This window comes from Camponotus vicinus, unplaced genomic scaffold, assembly GCF_025532165.1.
Source record: "Camponotus vicinus isolate PSW18456_S1 unplaced genomic scaffold, iyCamVici1.0 SCAF_13, whole genome shotgun sequence".
Classification (NCBI taxonomy): domain Eukaryota; kingdom Metazoa; phylum Arthropoda; class Insecta; order Hymenoptera; family Formicidae; genus Camponotus; species Camponotus vicinus.
This window is the reverse complement of record NW_028141949.1, coordinates 10,317,248-10,323,627: the sequence shown is the minus strand read 5'-3', so window position 1 is coordinate 10,323,627 and position 6,380 is coordinate 10,317,248.

Genomic DNA, 6,380 nt, shown 5'->3' with positions numbered 1-6,380 from the left:
AAAATGTTTCAAACAAAAGTTGTTTGATTCGAAGGGAGACATAAGATGGCGCCATTGGTTTGACCCTGAAGAGTCATTTGAAGGTTCACATAAAGGTCACCTTGAATTTTTTGAATGGAACACCCTATATATTTTTGCATATTTTTGTAGCTTATCTGGAGAGCTTTCCAAAACACTATAATTAAGTATTTTTTCATTAAGTACTTTTCGAGTTATGAGGCTTGAAATAATTTCTTAATTTTACATAAACCATAAAATATCTAATAAAATATTCATTTTTCGATTATCTGACCTTAATACTTTTGCACAGAACAATGTGAGGAATCAATTGGTGTAAAGAAAACACATAATAGTTTCTAAAAAAAAATATGTAATTTGCAATTAACAATTACATATTTTTTCTCAAAAACAACTGTTTTTTATTTACACTAATTGATTCCTCACATTGTTCTGTGCACAAAAGTATTAAGGTAAGATAATCGAAAAATAAATATTTTACAAGATATTTTACGGTTTATGTAAAATTAAGAAATTATTTCAAGCCTCATAACTCAAAAAGTACTTAACGAAAAGGTACTTAGTTATAGTGTTTTGGAAAGCTCTCGAGATAAGCTACAAGAGTGTACAAAAATATATAGGGTGTTCCATTTAAAAAAATTGAAGTGACCTTCACGTAACCTTCAAATGACTCTTCAAGGTCAAACCAATGGTACCGTCTTATGGCCCCCTCGAAACCAAACAACTTTTGCCTGAAACATTTTTTTCTAAAATGCACCGTTTGTGAGATATTTAGGTGTATCCAGACTTTTGGCGCACCCTGTATATATATGTATGTATGTATGTATGTAAGGAAATGTGAAATAATCTTTTGACCTTTTATCAATTAGAAAATTGATTATATTTTATTATTTTATTATAATTTTATTTTTTATTTTTATTTATTATTTATCATTATTTTATTATTTTATTTTAATTTTATTTTTATTATTGTTCATTTGTTAAATTTTTTACATTTCCTTTTTAACGGAAGAGACCACCACCTTCTCGCGGTTTCCGTTGAGCAACAAGATGTACGTCATACATTAATACAAAATAATAATAACAAACTTCAATTCTATTAAAATAAATTTAAATATTATTTTATTACAATTATTTTTTTAAAGAAATTTTTTTTTAATAAAAAAGCGTACATATTGGCCAAGAGTGGAGAAATTTAGATAAAAATTGAGATAAAAATATGTTAGATAAAAATTTAGATAAAAATATGTAAAATTTGTTTTTGTATATGTTATATTCTCTTTTTTAAACAACATATAAACTTTTATAAAAAAAAATCAATAGGAAAATATTATGTGTGATAAGTATCGCTGCGATACTTGCAACGATGCAACTTGCATCGCCAACTCGCCAGCTCGAGATTTCGAGGATCACATAGCTATTGTATTCAGAGAGATAAATAAGATACAATAGACCTCTCAGGAGAGAAGGAGACAAAAGCTAATCTATCCGTCTTCCTCTGTAAACCGAAGATGACCGAACGTCGAGCGTACACGGATGAGAGCTTATGCCTTAGTGCGCGAAAGTGGTGGGGATACAAATCGTGCCGCCGCTGGACGCAGCGTGTGCAATCTGGCATCTGCTGCAGATGCCAGATTCCGGCCTTTCGGTAGCATGCGGTAGCATGGAGGGGATAATAGAAAGAGACAAAACATGATTCTCTCTCGCTCTTTTCTCACAGAGAAGAGCGAGAGAGAATCATGTTTTGTCTCTTTCTATTATCCCCTCCATGTTACCGCATGCTACCAAAAGGCCGGAATCTGACATCTCTGGTGCGAAGGTGTGAGAAGGATAGCGCTATGTGTGGGAAAGGATAGCGCTAAGTGTGTGAAAAGGACAATGCGACAAGGATGGCATCAACGTGGGACAAGGACGACGCATTGTAAGATGACGCATAGGTGGGAGAAGGACGACGCAAAGGTAAGTGAGTGATAGCGACGAGCATATGAAAGAGAGAGAACGATAGCGCGAGAACAACGCGTGTGAGAGAGAACGATAGCGCGTACGAAAGAGAGAACGATATTGCGAAGACAACGCGTGTGAGAGAGACAATGATAATATCGCGAGACTTACAATTAGCGCGCGAGAGAGAACAATATTGCGAGAACAACGCGTGCAAGAGAGAACAATAGCGCGTACGAAAGAGAGAACGATAATATCGCGAAAATAATGACGAGTGTGATAGAGACAACGATAAAGACTTATAACTAGCGCGAGAGAGATAGCGCAAGGGATGGGAACGCAAGGAAAAGGTGTGTAAATAAATACATTTTTTTTCAATCAAAATATAAAATATAAAATTTATTAAAGTGTATTATACATATGTTGATACTTAACGCGAGAGTAGTGATGTGCTGTCGTGGGATTTTTTCCCACGCGAGAGCCTCTATGCGCATGCGTAAGCTTACGTCATAGCTGATACCACATATGTATCTAGATGCAACATTAGGTGCGCATAAAAGGTCCTTTCCCACATGGTTTTCTCGCGTTTTTCAGTAGCCATAATAACGCGTAATATGTTATATACAAAGTGCATTATTATATTTAATGTATTTGATTTCTTTGATAGAAATTTTCTCCTCTCCTTGCAACTTAATATTTTTTTTCGCACTGAGGGGAGTCTGACGATACCTTATATTTCATCAAAATACATACATTACTGAGAATTCATAGCGTTTGCTAGTGCGCATGCGCGACTTTATTCCCACAACAGCACATCACTGCGCGAGAGAACGATAATATCGCGAGAACAATGCGCGAGAGAGAGCGCAACGAAGATATCGCGAGACTTACAACTAGCGCGCGAGAGAGAGATGGCAAAGGATGGGAGCGCAAGGAGAGGCGGGTAAATAAATGTTTCTTTTTACAATTAAAAATATAAATTTATTAAAAATGTATGTGTAAATACATTTTGTGTGTGTGTGTATATGTGTGTATGTCTAATAATAAAATAATAATAAGAAAAATAATAATATAATATAAAATATAAAATTTAATTTAAAAATATAAAAATATATGAAAAATATAAAAATTAATATAAAAATATAAAATTTAATGTAAAAAAATATAGGGGAGGAAGGTGATGCGCCGGGCTAAGGGGGAGGCCGCTCCTGGAAGGCTAAGAGGGTCGATGCGCCGGAATGATGGGAGGCCGCTCCTGGAACAGAAAAAAGACATACATTTGAATAGTTTTTAATAATTTATTTTAGGATACTTTTAATGTATTATAAATTGAAAGTTACAATGTTATCCATAATCCATTTATTTTAATTTGTGCAAATGGGACGCATGTTGCATGGTATTATTTGATATAATGATTTTCTGCATTCCTTACAATAACTGCCTATTAATAGGGCACAATAATCCGTTTTATGTTTCCGAATAGAATCGGCTTTCCGAAATGAAGATGCCAGTCTAATAAAACAGTCTGAACAATATCTTATTCCTTCTTTCACATCATAATAATAATATGTGATGCAACACATTTTTATAGTCACATCCAAGTTATTTATTTCCATCTCGTTTAAATGTCGGCACTTTTTCTGTCTTAATTCATAATCATTATCACTGACATAATCAGAATCCTGAAGAACTAAGGATGGTGTTTCCTCCTCAGATTCTTCCTCAGACCCATCCTCGTCTGATTCGTCCAGATTATCGATTTCCATTAGATTATCATCTTCAATGATAATAATCTCTTCAATGTCCTCGTCGATGATAATAACATCTTTGTCATCGATGATAATAACGTCTTCTTCAGCCATTATACGTGACCAACGAAACACAAGACCAACGAAACACAGAAGAACAACGAAAGAAATAATATTCTAATGTCGCAGACTCCTCTTCATTATATATCTTTTAATATCTTTTGTCTCATTCTAACTAGAGCATCACGTCTCATCTATCTCAGCATTTCTCTACATCTTTGGCGGAGCGTGTTGAGAAAATTATCAACTATTCTTATTCGTATGGAAGGAAAAAATTAAAGTCACAGATGGAATAAAAATAATTATTTATTGCACGCATCGTAAAGAATATCATTTACAGCGCATGTTAATAATTCGCAATCAATTAATGATTCGCTGTTAAAGACATCACTCTTGCGTATCGTTTTTACAGCATCGCATACAGTAGTAATATTGTTACGTTGTAATACAGTTTAAAATTGTTTAAATTTTTCATTTACGAGATAGGTATTCTCGCATAAGGTGCTACGGGCCGCCCTCCTCCCGGGCCTGAGTGTCGTCTGCTATGCGGACGACACTTTGGTTATGGCTCGGGGAGACACGTGGGAGGACACCACCCGTCTTGCGAGAGTGGGGGTGGCACTAGTGGTTGGCCGTATACGCGCTATGGGGCTGCATGTGGCGCTTCATAAGACCGAGGCAATGTTTTTTGCAGGGCCTCGGCGGAAGCCGTCACCGCAGTCCCACCTTGACATCGAGGGAGTCCGCATCAAGGTGCAGTCCCAGATGAAATATCTGGGACTGCTCCTTGATAGCCGCTGGTGCTTTAAGGAGCACTTCTGTCGCATGACCCCCCGAATAAGAGCAGCAATTAATTCCCTGGCGGGACTGCTGCCCAACATCGGGGGGCCTAAGGACAGGGTCCGCCGCCTCTACATGGGGGTGGTCGGATCCATGATCCTTTATGGGGCCCCCGTGTGGTTCAAGGATCTGATGGCTAGCCGAAGCAGCACTGCCGTGCTGCTAGGTTTGCAGCGGAGGCTGGCCATCAGGATCACACGGGGATACAGGACCATCTCCTGCGAGGCGGCTCTAGCGGTGTCGGGGTCTATCCCATGGGACCTGCTGGCGGAGATGTATGCCTCTTTATATGAGTGGCGTACCTCTCTCCGCCGGCGGGGTATTACCCTGAGACCGCGTGCGGCGGAGGTTGCCAAGCACCAGTCCCGACAGCAAGCTATTGCTAAGTGGAAGGAGAGGCTGGCCAATGCAAAGGCCGGCCTCCGTGCTGTCGGGGCCATCCGCCCGGTCCTCGAAGACTGGGTGGATCGGCGGCATGACGGACTCTCTTTCAGGTTGGTGCAGGTGCTCACCGGGCATGGCTGCTTCGGTGAGTATCTGCACACGATGGCAAGGCGCGAGCCAACCACTGAGTGCCACCATTGTGGCGGAGACCGGGACACGGCGCAGCACACTTTAGAGGTGTGCCCGGCATGGGCCGAGTCGCGCCGTGTCCTGGTTCAATCGATAGGGGCGGATCTCTCGCTCCCGGCCGTGGTTGCGGCCATAGTCGGGGGCGAGGATGCCTGGGGCGCCATGGTCTCCTTCTGTGAGAAAGTTATCTCGCAGAAGGAGGCTGCGGAACCGGAGTGTGAGAATGATCCGTCCTCCGCTCCCATCCGTAGGAGGAGGGGAGGTGCTAGGAGGAGGGCTTATGCCCGAGTTCCCTAGCGCCTCCAGTGGGGGACAATAAAATGCCCCTCACACCTCCTCCAGAGGCGGGCTGAGGTGGATGAATATAGAATGCCACCCTGGCTGGGGACCGTGGGAGCGTTATTGCGTGAGGGACGCAAGCGCTCCCGATATACGGTCTCCCCCCGGAATGGTGACAGGATAGCGTGGCATCGTCCTGTCACCAATAACATCGAAGGATGGGGGTACTTAAGCACCTCCAATAGAAGGGACTCCTCCCCTTAGGGAGGGCTCTTGCGCGCACGAAGGGTCGTGGACGAATGCGCAAGCGATCCCGCGGTCCTCCCCAATTGTGCGCGACGATGCCACCATGGGGTTTTAGCGGGTAGTCGGAAATGTATTTTCCCGGTGTTAAGGAAATAAGCGAACACGCGGTCGCGGTCATGAAGAAGATTCAAAATATAGATATTTACACAAGCATTCCGTTACCGTGAGTTCACCGCGAAGGTTCGAGAAATTTACCTTATTTGGTTAACATGATCGCGTGAATCGCTGATTGGCAGCCCTTTGTCGTTCGATCGATTTGGCCAATAATATCGCGAGCGTGTCGGCAGCTCGATCCGGAGCTCGCCTCGCGGAACCGTCGTTGCCGCAGTGCGAGAAGGAATCGCGAGAGAAGCGTACGTAGTGAAAATTTAGCGCGACGTAGTCCAGAGACTAGTTTTGCAAAATAAAGTGTGCAGACGAGAACCGAGTCCAGTCTAATTAATAAAACGCTATCAGTTCCACTTTCCTGGCGACATCACCTCTAGCGAAAATCCTCCAAAATAGCTACAGTGTTCGTGCGAGATTCGAAGGCGCGCGGACATTGTTTGTTCCTTCGAGCCGGATATCGGTCGCATTAGTGGAATCGTAGTCGTCATTTGTCGAACATTTGTGCCA